General features: G+C 45.5%; 1 protein-coding gene across 1 annotated transcript in view; it reads right to left on the bottom strand.

Annotated features, from left to right (window-relative positions):
* Positions 1–18,359, bottom strand: part of LOC135368078 (band 7 protein AGAP004871-like) — a 537,443-nt gene extending 519,084 nt beyond the window's left edge. The window contains exon 1 of the mRNA XM_064601154.1: positions 18,109–18,359. The gene's annotated coding sequence lies outside the window, so the exon portion shown is untranslated. The remainder of the gene's footprint in view (positions 1–18,108) is intronic.
* Between the last annotated feature and the right edge of the window lie 219 nt (positions 18,360–18,578).

Raw genomic sequence — 18,578 nt, 5'->3', positions numbered from 1 at the left:
CATCAATTTGTATGTTCCGTTGGCCGGGAAACAACGGATTGAGTTGATCAGCTCAATAAACACTCCAGTGCGTCTCTCGGAGCGTCTACAAGGAAGTGAGCTGTGAATGCACGGGATTTGTCCGCGTGAATGGGACCTCTTAGAGGAGCTCTAGGTGAGCCCTGCAAGATACCTTTCTAGTTCTTGGTTTAGAGCTATACTTTCATGTTCAGGTTTTGGAGAGTGCAACATCTGTGTTTCTAGCATAGTGCCCATGCGACAATTGAGAAAATTAAGTGTAAAGAAGAGGAAGGATGCTACGGTGTCCTGCCTGCCTACCTTTCGACGACGATGTGGTAAGCAGGAAAGACAATTCTTTATAAGGTGCTGGTATATGAGCATGGTTTGTGTACATTGCCTTTGGAAATTGAGGCAGAGCTTCGTTTAGGAACACCGCTGCAGCACAGAATGAACCCTGAAGTACAATTGTGATGTTTCTTCGGCCCCGGAATTCCGACTATATGTGGACCAACAAAGGAGTAAGCCTATGCCAGCAAGGCACTTTTTAGTGCGCTATGATGTGCCATGAATAACCCATGGTGGTAGTATCACATGGTGTTACTGTGATATAAGCGCTGTGACATTTTACACTTTGTGCCTCTCATTTGTGCCCTCAAAAGTGGAACCCACTTTGTCTGGTTCATGTTTTGCATGTATTATGGGCGTGAAAACCACAGCAGTCAATAACGGAGGTACACATGAAAATCTATCAACTATCGCAAGTGTGACGTTGCACTTCGTGCAACCGTTGCCGTTTCACATTGGGCTGTTTTAGGCAAACGGATGACGCCTTTGCCAGAGGACCTTTGCCGGAGCTGTAAGTCATCACTCTCAAGTTTTGAGTGCCTAAGTCGGCAGTGCTGATCCCAGTCCATCAGTCATATCTTGACGGCATCTAACCGTCGAAACTGTGCATGCCTTTGACGTTGATGTACCATCGCGCGAATAGGCATCATCGCAAAATAGCGTTAAAGGGGCACTAAAGGGGCTCGACAAAGGGACACGCTGGCTTAAAGGGGCTCGACGAACACTGTCTAATTAGTATGCCTCATGAAGGAACGTGGCTCACGATATCCAAATATAAAATTATTTTGCTTCAAACAAACGTCTTTACCACGAAACAATGACATTCAAATGGAATAATCCACGTGAGTCTCTCTTTCATCACGAAAGATGGAAGTCACTGAAAAGGTTAGCCAGCTCTAGGACTCGAACCCACATCTTCTGGATTGCCGAGTGAGAGAGTGGTTAGTTTGTCCCTTCAGTTGACACACCCTTGGAAGTCGCTGGGGCGGTGTGTTAGCTTAGCTCAATTGGTAGAGCCCTGGACCGGCAATCCAGAAGATGTGGGATCGAGTCCTACAGCTGGCTAACCTTTTCAGTGACTTCCATCTTTCATCGTTAATTTATTAGGCAATTTGAGGCTTTGTATGTATTTGTCCTTGCTATGTTGTTCCAGCCTCAGAACATCAGTTCTTTCATGCTTGGAAAGGGGTCACGTCACAACCGTCCAACGTATAACAACGCCGCTATCCAGGTGCCGGAGGTGGGGGAGATTTCGATCTCCTAGCCAATGACTGGCCCTACCGTGACAAGCTGCAGCTCGCGAGGGGAACCTGTTGCGAGAACATCCCGTTGACCTCGCGGAGCAATACAGTACTGAAAATATAGTGCGTGCATGAAATTGAATGTTCGGGGCTTTTGGTACGGTTTGAACTGACAGTCTTGAGTTTGACAAGTGGGAATATATCTAGAACTGGCCCCACTTCTCGATATTAGTACAAAATTAATGTATAAGCGTCCCGCATTCTGAATGGTTGATGATGCACGATGTCAAAATGACGCGTGGCTATTGTCGCCAGGACACTGCAGAGCGCAGCATGAGCGCGAAAGAGTGCAGTGAGTATTCTGTCGGACTGGAGCTATAGTTTACTTTTTTGCAAAAACATTTTTTTTTAAACGTTCACCATCGGCAACGCATCCCAATGCATTTAAAAAAGTGCACCTCGTATACGTGTTTATGGCCCCTTTAAGAAAATGAACTTTCTCTCACGGCTAGGCCATGTCATGCGAATAACCGTTAAGTAATGTTGGCGGTTGCCGTTGAAAAGTGCCTTTCTTTTAACGCGGGGAAGGCGTAGGTAGATTAAGAATGTATATGTGCTGTAGCTTTGAATCGTATGTCTTCTCCACATCTCAATGTTTACCCTTCATTTACATCCCGAGCGGTCGCTGAGCAGTTATCTTCGACTGCCATGAAGTAGGCGGATTCATATTTGTGGATCTGCAATCTCCATTTGTTCTCAGACATCCATGAAAGCGAAAATGGTGGAGCAGATTCAAGCTGTGGACGCCTACCCGGAGTATGCGCATATTTTTGGTGTTTTTTTTATTTGTTTCTTATAGTCAGGGCCACTAGCACTACGCGATGCGCTTCCACATAGAACATTCTTCCAGATCGGTCGCTCTTCTTTTCCCACCCGACTTCTGGAGTCGAAATCCCGAAGCGTCGCATCTTCTTTCTCACTGAAGACAGGACACCGCAGTTTTCTACATGTTTTCTGGGGGACATGGTTTCTAGGAACGCCGTGTTCTTTTCCGCTGAAACGTCCACGTTGAAGTCCCCGACGATGAGGGGCTTGTTAATGTAATCTAAAAGCCTGAGTCTGGGCACACAGAGGGAGGACACGAAGACGCGACTCAAATGACTCGTTGAGCAAATCAAGGTGAACTGCAAGTAAGGGACTTAAACTAACCTCACAGGACCAAACTAGCCTAAATTATGCCAAACTAACCGAAACCAAACTAGACTAACCTAACATAACATGATCTAACCCGGCGCAAATTGCAATCAGTCCGCCTCCGTGCTAGATGGTGAGGGGATTTTGAAACAGTTTATTTTTAATGGTGGATTATTAAAAGGTGATCTCTAAGCAGGGATAGTAAGCGGTTTATTTTAGGAGATATATTTTTAACCGTGTATTTTTTAAGCGGATTATTCTTGAATGTTTTATTGTTAAACGTTTATTCTTAATGGTGGATTTCGGGGACCCCCCGTTCGTGTCGTCCCTCTGTGTGCCCGGACTCAGGCTTTTACATTATGGAGTTCTTCCACCAGCTGGCCTGCATATACGCCATCTTGTCAGGGGCTTGCTAGTGCCGTAAGGCGTGAGTGCGTAGACTACATAGTCGCGCGTCCGTTTCGTCGCGCGGTGTCGTGACGTCGTCCTCTCCACGCGCCCTCACCCAATCTCTTTTTTTTTTGCGTTCTTTTTGCGTCGCAGCGTTCGAAGTTTTGTGCGGAGCACGCTGGTCAAGGAACTAGTAGTATACTACTAGTTCCATTCCGCTAGCTGTTCCAGAATGGCTCGTGCACCCTACTTTATGCTATCGACAAATGAGTGGCTTTCGGGTTTCTTCCTATTTCTTCGCTGTGCATTGTTTAAACGAGGCTTTACCACATACCACGCTCCTGGCGAATCATCATTCTGAATGACATCATTCTGTGCCCTGATTTGTTGAAAGTGGGAGGAGGCGCCTATCTGGGACAGCGCCTCCCGCTACTTTCAACAAATCAGGACACGTAATGGTATCATTCGGAATTGTGGTTGGCTAGGAGCGCCCTATGTGGTGAAGTTCTGGTTTAACAGTGAACGCTCTAAAAACTGAACTTCACCTCAGAGCACGTTGTGCGTCAACCATTGCCACGAATGATAGAGTTATCGCTTCAGATTCGAAGAGAGAGGGGGCGTACTCCTTTTTGTGGCAATTACTATATATCCAAATTGCCACAAAAAGGCGTACATCCCCCTGTCTCTTTGGCTGGCGCAGTTCTGCTTTTAGAGTGTGCCGATTGGAAGCTCTGGGAATGGCAAGAAAGATAAGTTTTACTTGTGATTCATTTCATTACAGCATTATATTTTGCTTCGAACGCTTTCGGCACCTTTGCAGTACCGGTCGCAATCTTCGGCGATCAATATTCTAGAAAGAACTGACCACGCCATTTAGTGATTTTGTCGAATGCATTGATTGGGGTTTACATATTGCTCCCGCAAAGCAGCTGGAGGCGCGCTCTTTCATTCAGCTGTCTGGCTCGCACTTGCGTGCTCATATGCAAGGTGTACACTGGAAGAGACCTTTCGGTAGTTCTTTTCCTTCTTTGTCTAACTGGTACAGGTCCCGACAAAAGCTTATATGGAACACGCGAGCAGTGTACTTTCTTGCCGGTGTGACATACTTCCTGCGACTACTACAGGGGAAATGGGCTACGTTTACTCGTTCAGAGGGGTGAGGGAGTGCGCTGGTAGCGACACACCGCGGTAGTTTCGGTATGCCTTGAATGTGCTCCAAATGCGGTTTGAGTTGATGTGTAGGCGCATTCCACCACCCCTCTGAAGGAGTGGGCAAGCCAGCTTCCGTTTCTGGTAAGGTGTCGCACCGACGACAAAATACGCTGCTTGCCTGTTCCGTAAACTTTTGTCGGGATCTGTACACTGCGCTCCCGGTGTTGTCGTTGGGCAGGTGAGATTCTTTTTAATAGTGATGATACTGGATGGACAGCGAGTGTTGTGTGCCAGTCAAGAAGAGGAGGAGACGTAATATCGCGGCGCGCCACTTGCAGCTGTTCTGTCATCGCCGTGTGTAAACAGGCAGATCAACGCGCTATTGAGAGCCGGATAACTTAGCGAAAGAGTGTGTTTCTGCGCTGCTACGCGCGAGAAAAACATAAATCCGACACAGATAAATTACTCGCAAAAATCAGTAAGGGTCGACACTCGTACTTCTTTCTGTTTTTTTTTTTGTCTAGAACAGTTCTCGTTTTCCCGATATAAGTACGGCAGATATGCCGAAAGCGCTCTAAATAAAAGAAACAAATACGTAATATACCGAGGTTAGTATTTTTAATGAGGACAATGGACGCTTGAGTTTGGTGAAAACGAATGGCATATCCCGTCACGATACGCGATGTTCAACCCAAAGGTAGATGTTGTTCTATGAGAATTTTAATGACAGAGCTTTCAACAGGTTCCGAAGAGGAGATCCGAAGCAAATCACAGAAGGTGATTGATACTCTTCAAACAGAGGACGTCCTGGGAGCTTTGCAAAGGTGGTAAACGCACTGGGAGCGGCTTATCGTTGCACTAGGGGGCTTCCTTGAGGAAGATATTGCCAAACGTGAGCAAAGTACGTACGTACTTTGTTTCACAAAGGCTTATTCTCGGAACTTTCTGGCACCACCCGTGTGCAGGGAGTTTTTTTTTTTAATCTTTTACACAGCTTTTATGATAAAATTAAGAGACATACGTAGATGCAGTTCTCACAGGTGGATTCTGTGGCCAAACATCGATTGACTAATTACCTAAAATTCGATTATAGCCCTATAATTAGACGTTTTCCGAGAAATGCGAAAGAGCAGAATTTGAGCCAGACGCTATTTAAATCCGCCCTCTTTTTAGATATCCTGAAATGAGCCGTGCTCTGAGATATAAATCGGGAAATTTTGCTGTGCAAATGAGCCGAAACCGGGAAGACGCACTTCGCCTGCGCGGAAGAAGCAAAATAAAAGCTGGCTGAGGTAGGCGCCGATCCGATCGCCAGATGGACTGTTTTCCGGCCCAGATATAGCGGTGGCCGTGTCGTTTCTGCGCTCACTAAGTGCGTCGTTCTGGTTTCAATTCATGTGCTTATAAAAAATTCGATTATATCTGAAATATTTATATCTCAAAGCACGAGCTCGTTTTAGGATATCTAAAAAAGGCAGCAAAGTGAAATAATGGCTGGCTCAATTTTTTGCAAATATCGAATTTTCCCTAAAACACCTAGTTAATATGTTAATCAATTGTATGTAATTAAGAGTTCAGTAGTTGGGTGTGATTTCCGACATTATGTCCGCCCTGCCGCATAATCAATCTGTGAAAGCCTTGTCTAGGTAGTTCTCATAGTCTTATTATAAAAAAAATGTAAAAGGTAAAAAAAAAACGCCCTGTATAAGCAGTGTATTCTGAACAGTGCGAGCTGGCTTTAAGTCCGTGCCGCACAGACTTATTCAAACATATTCAAAGTTCGTCTTCAAAGCTTCGTGACGCGGGCATGGGAGAATAATACGGTCTAGATGTTACAGGTCAAAGGAGTGAGGATCTGCTTGGTGAGTGAGGTGAGTGAGGTGATTTCCCCAGAAATTCACTGCAGGGGGGGGAACGGGTGCCGAGCTTTCAAGGGGGGGGGGGGGGGGGGGGGTATGCTTGGTGAAGGTTCCACTTACGGAATTTTTCTTAGACACGGAAAGAATCGTGGCACAATGGTGACATATCTGCACAGCTTTCCCGTTTTATTCGTACATGCTATTACGTTAGAACACAGTACATTAGAATATAGATTCATTATGAACGGCATTTTTCATGGGTCATTATTTAGGTCATGCACGGCAACATTAAGATACATAATCACACGACCGACAAAGAAGAAAGACTAACTTGTCTCACGAGGCTCAATGAATACCTAGCAACCAACGGTGAAAACGACGACGAAAGTAGACGAAAAAAGCAGAATACCTCGCTTGACTGAGTTGGGCGCAAATGCTTCTCGATGATCCACATTGAGTTTGCGTACCCGCATGCATTTTTGCTCGCATATGCGCGCAATATATGCATTGAACAGTCACTTTCAAATGATTTTGGACAAATCCATGGTACGATCATCTGCATGACTGTGGTCCTACAGCCCAAGTTTGACAGTATACAGGTCGTAATTCGCTGCGCCGGGCTCACTACCACAACGTGTTGGTGGCCGAGCTGGTTGGGGTCACATGAGAAATTTCAGGGGGGTGTGTGCAAAAATACAGGGTGTAGGGAAATCCCTGACCCAGACGCTCTTGAGATAGAACTTCGCCAGGGTCAATCCCCCAGCAGCTTCTTCAACCGTAATGGACGACGCTCTCCCCGGTCCATGGCAGCGTGAAGATCACGTTGAGGCGAACTCTATCGAGTGAAGGCAAACAAAATGCGTTATTGTCTTCCTCACGGCGACTCTGTTCCAAGTCTGTGATGTGCCGAGAGTCCGACCGGTGACGTAAGGCTGCATCCAAGACTAGACACCGCACCAGTCAATCACATCCATTTGTACATATATGTCGCACAATTACCCGAGAATTTCCTACAGTCTTAAAAATGAACTTCACCGCATAGCACACTCCTAGCCAACCATAATCTCGAATGATATCGTTATCTGACCTGATTTGTTGAAAACTGAAGGCGTACGCCTTTTTGTGACACTTATGCTGGTCTTAATTGTCACAGAAAAGGCGTACGCCTCCCGTTTTCAACAAATCAGGTGAGATAACGATATCATTCGAGATAATGGTTGGCTAGGAGTGTGCTATGAGGTGAAGTTGATTTTTAAGAGTGTACACTGTTAAAACAGAACTCCACCACATAGCACGCTCCTAACCAACCATCATACCGAATGATATCATTCTGTGTCATGATTTGTTCAAAACAGGGGGGAGGCGCCTATCTGGGACAGATTATCTTGTCCCAGATAGGCGCCTCCCCCCTGTTTTGAACAAATCATGACACAGAATGATATCATTCAGTATGATGGTTGGTTAGGAGCGTGCTATGTGGTGAAGTTCTGTTTTAACAGTGTAGCGTGCTGGCCATGTCATGTCGAGACTCGAAGGTACCTGGCTTCGAATCCCGGTGCCGTCTGCGCTGACCGGGGTTTTTCCTGGGTTTTCCTCAGACGCTTTCAGACATATGTCCGCACAGCTCCCTTAGAAGTCGGTCCAGGACGCACATTCCCCAAGGGCGTCAGTTGTGACGTTATAGACAACGGCAAGCTCTTTCACAACAACCACCACCACCCGTTGGACCCCGTCGATTTCTGAACATGCCACATGCAGGATAGCGCGCGGGTTCTGACTGCCACCGTGCCCGTGAATAAACCTCTACCCGAGAAGCGTCATCACGACGTGGGTAGACAGAAAAAAACCGAAACAGATCGGAAGGGGAGAGCTGGTTTCCACGAATGGACACTTGTTCACAGCCTCCTATTGAAAGGAAAGTAGAACCGAAGGTCGCGTCCCTTTCGGGGATCAACGTAATCCCCTCAAGACCGTGGTTTTCGGGTGCGACCTTGTTCGCCCCGTAGCTTCGATCATTGTTCAACTCTATACCAAACCGGTGGCGCTGTCGAACACTATGACGTCATATGTTTACAAACAGGGTGAGGTCTATTCCAACGTGAGCGAGTGCCCACTGCAGGACGATGTCACGCCCTCTTGAGACCGCTGTTTTATGAACGCAGTAGGCATCTGCTACGGTAGCAGTCCGGCTTAAGTGATGCCTCTGTCAGACGGACTGATTTAGTGTGAGTTTCAGCGAGTGACACTTGCACTTAGTGTCATTCGGCTGCTGTCACACGACATATTTTAGTGACACTGGGCAGAAAGTGCACTGATGATTTAGTGAGTTCCCCAAACACAGTTCACTTCTCTTCGGCGGACAAGGTGTGTAGCCTCGAGGGCATGCTTTGTGGTACAGGCAAATATATCGAGGAAAAGCGAGGAATCCCGACAGCACCATATTTTTAAACGAGGATTCTCAACAGCGTGTTTATTTTTTTTATTCCATCGTGAGATGTAGGCAAAAAAAAAAAAACATGTCGTTACTCTCGTTATTACTTCATGTGGTTACCTCGCCGTCTCGGCAACCTGGTGGCGGCCATTTTGTTGTTGCACATGTTTGAGGCCAATATCTTTAATTCTTATATCTATCGTAATCGCCATCACTGCGTAAGTGATACTTACTTAGACCGTGTAGCAAGCACGTAGTGAAAGTGGCATTCGCTTATGTGGGAGTGCGCTACACGAAAATGACACTAAATCATCCCGTGTGAGAGAGGTATTAGGATGTACGGCCGAACGAGTTCTCAGATTTGCCTCTGAGTCGGCAAAGACCCACGAAAAACGCTAGCAGTGATCGATGCTGCGTTCTATATAGGGCAACCAAACCAACGTAAAGCTCTGCTGCAGTCCATAACGTTAGGTTGTGGTATCTCCATTTTATATTTTTCTATGCACGAAACCAACCACTGTTTGGTGAGAGATGCGAACAGTCAGTTGGATATGCTCTTTTGCGTCGCAGGAAAACAAGTCCATCTCTCGCAGGCTTCTAAGGAATTTCAATTGTCCGCTGGCGCGCGGCCACGGGTTCCATTGTGCGTCGAAAGAGGGGACAAATGGTCTCCCCCTTCGGCAGTGCTATACGCGTTCATCTGCTTAAAGCAAGAGAGAAAGAGCTGCTATATGAGGCTGCGGTTCGTATCCACTATAGAGCCAGCTTGTGGCCTTCTTCTGCGTGCACTCTATGTTGAGCCATGACCACTTCCACAACAATGGGGGCAGTCGAACTTTGCATCCTTGTGCCCTCAGCAGCTTGCAGCGCGAATGTGGACGCCGTTAACATTATCCGTAAACGGGGCCAAGTTCTACCACGACTTCTCCTGGGTTTGTGCTTAGAATGATTTACGTTCTGACATAATATGTTCCAATGGTGGTGCGTTGATAGACATGGAGCGTGTGATCGCAGACTGAGATCTGTATTGCAATGCAAGAGGGGGACCGGACGAACAGGATTACTGATGAAATATGAAAGTCACTGAAAAGGTTAGCCAGCTGTAGGGATCGAACCCACATCTTCTGGAGGCTGAGGCTTTGTTTGTATCTGTCCCTTCTATGTTGTTCCAGCCTCAGAACATCAGTTTCTCTCTTGGATTACTGACACACTGTTCACATTGCGATCAGCTCAGTCCCCGAACAAATATCATGTATAATCCTCATCACACGTTGTGTTTCTTCGTAGTTCTAGATCCAAGGGACCCGTGATTTCCACAGAAATTGACAACCTGTGAGCAGCAGCAGCATCGTCATCACTGCCGCTGTCCAATCATCGTCTTCATCGTGGCATCGCCCATCCACAAAAGCGATGGGCGATGCCACAATGAAGACGATGATTGGACAGCGGCGGTGATGACGATGTTGCTGCTGCTCACAAACTGCAGAGATGCCGAGCCTTCACAGGGAGTTAGTTGTTCGTGAATGGACGTTTATGGATATATGTGGCAGCCTAGCTGTATTGGCGAGCCTCATAAATTTTACTTGAGGATGTTTAATAAAAGGGAGGGGGGGGGGGTGCGCACCCCAGAAGAGAGGTAGGTCTCCTTTAGACTATTCGGTAGAGCTGTACAGTGACATTATCTGGATATCCATGTCATACCAAGGACTGGGATGTATACAGTATCACTATTTATTCAACTGCCATTATTCAAATACCGTTATTCTTGCAGCATCTAATTACCTCATCAATTCATCCCTTCCCAGTCAGTGTACCCTGGGCAGTAACTCACAAAGGAAGTGGCGAATTTCCACACTCACCGTCGCGACATGTAAATGTTGCTGTATGTTTTCGAAAGAAGAGGGAGGCGTCATGCTCCTTCGATTCCCCCCTCAGAATGCATGGCAAGTGCAACTTGGATTATACCGTCTCTCGAACGGCCATCCGCCCATGTCACGACGGTACCATCTCTGCTCTACTCGCGTGTGACTGGGAGTAAGAATACTTCCAAGGGGACGTCTTGGGAAAACTCGGCTTTCTTGGCAGAAGTTAAAGGGAATCCAAAGAAGTCCGTACAGCGTGCAAATACGAACTGTACAACCTGCCAGCTTAGCTTTCGTCCAACGCACTAATTCATAAACGAGGCAGGCTCAAGACAATATATAGCCTTAATGTACATATACGTTAGTAACGATGAACTTGAGAGACCTAGTGTTCTGAGGCTGGAACAACATAGAAAGGACAAATACATACAAAGCCTCAAATTGCCTAAGAAATTAACGATGAAAGATGGAAGTCACTGAAAAGGTTAGCCAGCTGTAGGACTCGAACCCACATCTTCTGGATTATCGATCCAGGGCTCTACCAAGCTTAGCTCAATTGGTAGAGCCCTGAAGCGGTAATCCAGAAGATGTCGGTTCGAGTCCTACAGCTTTCTAACTTTTTCGGTGACATCCATCTCTGATTAGTAACATGTTCTGCTTCGAATCATGGAACATGTCTGGAGCCTATAGACGATGTGAGCTATAAAACTATCTTTTTTAATCCCTGTATATCCACGAAATCATACTTTTAGTAGCTGCTCAACATTATTGCAGAAATGTTCTGCGAGCCACATTGAACGGGTTCATAACACGTGATAGTTCGCAATAAAATCCTTAAGAAAACACGCATGAAACGTTCTGAATTCAACACTGTATGACTTTCGCCGTTTTCCCAGCACTCGACACGATAGCAGAAGTATCATAAAAGGCAATCCTGTACAGCACCTGGAAAGAGTGATGTGTGGAACTACACTCTTAAAAATGAGGGAGGGGTGTCGAGGTAGCTTGCCGTCGTTGGCCGCACTCAAGTGGGCATCGTCACGACTATAGCAAAAAAAAAAAAAAGGAAAGTGGGAGAGGGGAGTTGAGGACTTCAAAGTGATGCATAGGCAGGATGACCGATACTGATGGGACGGAGGCACACTGTAGGTGAGAGGTGCACTAGAGTGGTCTTTCCGCTAGGCCAGTTTCTTGAAGAAAGCGCACGAGGCCGCGAGTTTTTGAAAGTCGTTCCGCACAAGAAACTTCGGGGAAAAGGACGTCCGTCAGTATGCCAGGCCTGGCGTGGGGAAGATGAGTTTCCCGCATAGTATGGTATGCACGGCATTCTGTCAGGATATGCGCGATAGTCTCCGGATGATTACAGTGTCCGCAACTGGAGTCCTCCCTGGAGTCCTCCTGGGAAGATCTTTCGTGGGAGGAGAGGGTCGGTGATTCTGCATGATGTCCTGTATGCCAGGATGACGCACCTCAACTAGCTGTTTGACGACCATGTGCCTGTCAGTGTCGACCGGGACTGGTAAGGATGGGCTGCAGCTGTGGTGTGCTGAGGAAGCTAGCTGGTCCGCTCGTTCGTTGCCTCTGATGCCGACATGAGACGGGATCCATTGGAGCATAAGCTCACCTCCGGTTAGCCTATGCTGGGCACACGACCTCCTCGTACATCGGGCTAGGATGCTACCACACATGGGGTTCATCACGTTGTTGAGGGCACTTCTGGAGTCCGTAAGCAAAACGGCCTTAGTTATTCCGGTGACTCCGGAGTGATCTCGAATGATATTGTTGTCTGCCCTGATTTGTTGAAAACGGGAGGAGTACTCATTTTTTGTGACAATTATAATAAGTGTCACAAAAAAGGCGTACGCCTACCGTTTTCAACAAATCATGGCACATAACGATACCATTCGAAATTATAGTTGGCTAGGAGCGTGCTATGCGGTGAAGTTCATTTTTAAGAGTGTAGTTGACACGAAACAGAACTGCACATATGACTGCACCTGAAGATGGGTGTAGTGCACATACTTGCATATGCTGCTATTATGAGAGTGTGCAGAGAGGCATAGTGCTGTGGCAGATGTGAAGCTAGGTAATCGATTTGGTGCTGAAAAAACTGAGGAGGCGGCCACACTTTATTGGCAATATAGACGTATACTGATACCGACACGATTGATAGGCCGTAGAAGACAAAGCCATGGTGGTTGCAGATTCGGGATTGAACTTTCAAATGGAGGGACTAAATGAGGTGCAGATAAAATGATGGTTTCTTTCCCGGGTGTCTCACATGTGATTGCGCTTAATAAAAACTCCCCAGTTTTGTCAAATGAGAGGAAAGTGTGTGGAAAACATTTTTCCGTGCCCTGCTGGATGCAATAAACAGTGAACTTGACTTTCATCTTGACTTGACTTGACTTTTGGCATTACAGGGTAAACACATTTAGCATCCTAATTACAGACTAGTGCCCAAACACATTTTTGCAATGGTATCTGTTAACGGGAAGGTCTCGGGAAATCGCTGTGGCTGTACCACAAAACCCTCGGTTTCAGTGGCGGAAAAAAGCAAAAAAATTGTTCAAATAATGTAAAGCTAATCAAATCAGTTTTGACATACAAGGGGATGGGTACGTTGTCCCGGAAAGTGTCACGATATTTTGGCGTTTCCTGTCCCGCTTTTGTCCCGATTTTAGTAATATTGTTGTCCAGCTAATCGCCGTTCTACACATCACCACTCATCTCACAGATCACAAGGCAGTACTCGTAACTCTAAAGTAAGTTGTTCATGTATCAGCAATAAAGGTGTCAGCATCCATACACACAACAGCTGCCGCTGAAATTCGCGTTACACAATCGTAACCGTTCTGTAATTCTGTGACGTCCACTAACTATGCACAAAAATAACGCAAAATTTGACTATATATCAGCGGTGCTAGTACTCGTTATTCGTTATGCAGTATCGAAAAATCACAGCAGTGATTTTGAATTCGCAATTCAGGAGACGGGTATAGAAATAAAAGCAAAAATCGATATGCGCGTTGCGCACAGATGAAACAATCTATATCTATAAGACGGGGCTGATTTGTGGTAATCTCCTATAGAAAGAACTAAATGATTAATGAGGTTACACTTCAATAAAAGGGGCCGTAAACAGGTACAAAAGGTGCACATTTCTTTGTGTTATATTATTGAAACTTATGCAGTGAAAACTCCTTGCAATTACTAACGCTCAAAAACAAAAGGCGCTTGCATACCGATGAAATATTCACTGCACACTTTCGCATTTTAGCTCCGCCTCGCGCTCTAACTTTACGTCCCATTTTGACGTAGCGCTTTCCTCACCAATTACGATGGAGTGTTACACGTATGATTTTATTTCAAATGCGGAATTGGACTAGATGAACGTGAATCCTCTTCTATTCAAAATCAAAACAGTTACAGCCTCAAACTGAAAAAGAAATGCGTTTAATTTAGGTATCATACGCGCACTACGTTTTCTGGGCAGTAACACGCAGCACACCACGAGCGCGAATGAATATCCGGGACTACAGTTCCAGAATCTTAGGTAGGTGCGCGATGGAACATCCCTGTCATCTTCGAATGGTTCCGACAACTTGGCTGCCGTACTTTGGTTTGAGCCACGCGGCATCGCGTCACCAGCTCACGTGGTACAGTTGATAGTGTTGATACAGTTGATGGCCATGTCACGTCGTGACTGGGAGGAATCCGGGTTCGAATCGCGTCATGTGATAGCAGCCCAACTGTTGCGGTTTGCGCCAGCCGAAGATGTTGAAGATGTCATGACGTTGAATTTCGGAACCACGGAGCGCAAAACGTCGTTTCACACAAACAAACTGAGCGCTCCGACTCACAGCTGATAACGAAGTATGTTTATTGGCTGGTAATTTGAAACGTCATGTGCGCAGCTCGGCCCCCCGATTGGTCGGCAACGCAACGTAGCCATGTGACGTATGCGTGGTGGAGAGAAGCTCGCTGGTTACTCATCTTTGAAAACAGTTCAAAACAGTTTGAAAACAGTGGGTCAATGCGCTGGCACGAGCCGAACTAAATGTATATTTGGGTATTATGATCTGCGTTCTTTTATGGGGTATCATTATTTCAGAAATGTTTGGTGGCCTGTTTACGGCCCCTTTAAGATATTCTCACGGTGTTTCCAGTAGACGCACTTCCCCTAGCTTTACATTTATAACGAGACGGGATAGATTAAGAATTCTGCCACGTGTAGTGATACTGCAGTACTTAAGTGCTCCATGTTCCTCTATTTGCTACGGATGCGTAAGATTATCGTGACTTTATTTGATTAAATAAAAGCGAATATGCATTACACCCGATGCCACGAAATGTTCAATCTCTGCTTTGAATTACTTACCTACGTGGAGCTGACTTTTTTTTAATAACGTGTCCTACGCAAAATATCAGTCGATAGATACCAATAAAAGATCAATCAATAAGTAATATGCTGTAGCACACTTGTTGTACACATGTAGTGAAGTGTTAACTATTTGATTGACCCTTTCCGTTTGTGTGCTCCACCTTTACAGCAATTGAAAATATACTGTTGAGAGGTATTGTGATCATTTCATTCCTGATGATCTTCGAGGGAGAGCAAGAAACTCTTTTCATTTTTGTATGCTCCGTTGACGGCGGACTTTCTTCAGGGAGACCAAGAAGAGATCTTGTCATGCGTACGAGAGATTGGAGCGATTCTGCTGTTCAACACCGTGATATACTATGGGCGTCTTGACTGCCAGGACATCTCTCGAAGAAGTACTCACCAGGGAAAGGTAACAGAAACGGTAACAGAAACGGAAACGGTATTATACCGGAAATATAGCAGGTAACGGTGACAGAAACGCATCTCTCACACTTAGAATACCTGAAACAGAAACAGGAACGACAATAATTTACGGTAATGATTTGGATACTGCAGGACCCGAATTATTGCAATTCTTTACCGTATCGTGTAGATAAATTGATGAAATATACCTCAATGAAGCAAGCGAAAATTAACTGAAGAACTAAAACTAAAATGGACTATCAAACTGGAGCATATAAATAGTATACACTAAATAGAAGAAGTATATTTCATATACGCTTATGGTGACTTGTAAGTTGTAAGCGTGAGTAACATTCCTGAAAACCACGTTCACATTAGCTGTTCATAGAAATCACGTATATGTATATTTCGAATAAACGTTGTCTTCTCTGTGCACGTATCCCCGGAGTCCTCAAAATAGACTTCAGAACGTATACAGGGATTACATTTTCAGGATTAAGTTAAGTCACAGTCTCAAACAATCTGAAAAAAAAAGGAAAGAAAAGAAAGAAGAACAAAACGGCGGGGGGGTTACCGAAAACCGAAACGGAAACGTAAGCAACAATGGTGGTAACCGAAACTGAAACAGAAACCAATAAGCGCCAATAACGGAGATGGTCACGGAAATGAAAAAGATTCCGTTACCTTTCCCTGGGCTACTCACGTGGTACACTATCTGGGTAGGGCGGTGGGACAAAAACGAATGCAGTCTGCGTCTGCGCGGGCTTCATCTCCCGCTATGCTGTATATTGCGCTATATACTCGAATCGAATACTGCACACAGTTCCGTTATCGTTTCTTTGCCCGCTTTTTCGCCGATCGGATTACTTTGTATTTTCGTGTGGTTCTTCGTCACTTGGCCACCAATTTGGTCTACCGACGTGTACCATCGGCTGTTTGCTTCAAATTACTCCACCAAGAAAAATTAAAAGCACGAAGCATCTGAAAACAATTTTCCTCGTCATACATTCAAATTGCTTTCAAGTGTTTCGTACTTCGCATTTTTCTCGCATATACCTCCTACTCCTACTGCTACATTTCTTCGACAAAACGGGCGTGTATGCGGTCAAGCTGTGCGACAAAGTCCATGGTAAGTTAGTCTGAGCTCTGAGCGAACACTGAAGACAGCTACACTTGGTCGCATCGTCGCGACCGCAAAATAAGATCAATACTGCTTTACAACAACCAGAGAGCACTAAAAGAAGAAAAGTCAGGTTCAGCTCCTCAGAAAATCTACAAATACTCAAGGGCAGAGGGAACGAATCATATAAATAAATAATAATAAATCAGTGCCGGTCCTTGTCGTCTTTATTCTCCGTCCTTGTCCTAACCAGCATTTGGGGTTTTTAATTCTTCTGAATTGAAACATGTACAAACCAGCCCAAACACTGGCTCAGTTAGAAACGAATCATATTGTTAAAACGAGTATTTCCGGTTTTTCACTTTCTGCCGCAAATCACCAATAAACGGACACGTAAAAAATACACGTAATTTGTATTACGCGATCGGTGAAAATAAATATACACCGATAATTATCGTAATGGGCATTTCAAAATAGTTCATTTTATTTTCTGTCGCTTCGTGTTCAACTTCTTGGAACTACACACGGGAAATGATACGCTACCTAAAAAATACCTAAAAAGAATATCTAATCTCGCTGTCTAACCTCACGTAGTGTTCAAATGTAGGGGATATCCGGGATCCAATTTGAACATACTGTTACGAAAAATTGTAAATTAACTGTCGTGCTCACTGCCGCAGTATAGCACATGCCTGTTTCGTTTCTTAACGATTATGACCGAGTGTCATCACCTGCTGCCGAACCGTGGTGAGTGAAATAACTACAAGCTTGTCAAATGGAATTTCTGAAAAATTCAATGCCTCAAATCCTAACCCATCTTAAACGATTTTCCATCCCGTGCATACAGTTTAGCTATAATAATTTTATTTCGGTTTGAAGTGTCCTTCCAAGATATTTATCTTGTGGTGAAGCGCACCCATATGCAAGTATATGGTGTTATCAAACCATCACTTTTTTTTTTTTTTCGTATGGAGCCACCCGTGATATGAATTCAGCGGCACCCATGGTCATGGCCATGTGGACCGTACACTATACTTAGTTGCTACCCTTCTACTTAGGAACACGTATTGCCACGGAGCTGTTTATCAGCCATCTCGATGATACAAATATATTCGTATACAACATGTGAGACGCTAAATAATGTAATCGTATTGCACCAGGGAGCAAAGTTCAAAACGCGGTGAGTGGCGCACAATAGTTTCAACTTCATTCGTCAGCTTTTCATTCAACGAATATGTTTCAACAACCTGAAACCAGAATTGTGTAAGTGTACGTACTCCGAACGGTCTGTTTCACTGGTATGAAGCACTGGAGACGATTTGTCTTCTTCTTCTTTTCTTTTTTTTGTCTGTACTATATCACAGAAACGCACAATTTTTTTTTTCTTTTTGCTGTGTAAATCTGCTCCGGTTACCTTCAGCTATAACCCCCTTTTCTTCTCCTTTTTCGTGTCGTAGGTTCCGGTTGTGTTACACAGCGTGTACGTTTTTACACCCTCGTGAATTGCTTCTTCGGTGTACTTTATCATCCCGCAAGCACCACGTAGCCTCTAGCGGGGCGATTTGGACGGAGCGTGTCTCAGTTAACCGGGCGCAATGGAAAGCCAAGGATGACTTTTCCTCCATCGTGAAACACGAACTGGTGGTCAAGATAGCGTGGCCGAAAGAAACGTAGCCACTCAGCCTCGACACGCCTGATGTGGTTATATCTGACTGTGTCCCTTACCTTTCCACGGCGTCAGGGGGCTGGAAACAGTGCACTCCCTTCTATGACCTCTTCTCGGACTAATCCAAGGCGACAGTGGATCCCTTGGTACGAATCGCTTCGAGGGAGGAAGGTCCCCGAGCAAATGCCAATCCCAACCGAAAACACATCACTCCACAACCAGCACACAGCTGCACATAGTTCTGGGCGGTGTATCCAACGGCGCACAATCCTCACAACACGGCAGAAGCCCGCTGTCGCTAGGCAACTGCCTCTTCAGTCCTCCTTCCCTGGCTTCGAGGAAAACGAGAAAAATGTCAGTAGCGTCGTCGCTTCCGGGGAGCAACGGAAGTGAGTGTCGAACGCCCTCTGGCGGACGCTGAGAGAAACACGACGCCATTGCGGGAAGCTTCGATTAGAAGTTTCCAAGCGCCGCGCCAAGTTCGACGGTGAAGAGGAGAGAGTTGGGTTTTGAATGAATTGCGTGCTGG

Source organism: Ornithodoros turicata, chromosome 9 (genome assembly GCF_037126465.1).
Source record: "Ornithodoros turicata isolate Travis chromosome 9, ASM3712646v1, whole genome shotgun sequence".
NCBI lineage: Eukaryota > Metazoa > Arthropoda > Arachnida > Ixodida > Argasidae > Ornithodoros > Ornithodoros turicata.
Note: the sequence above shows the minus strand (reverse complement) of the source record. Positions and strands in the feature narration are given on the sequence as shown.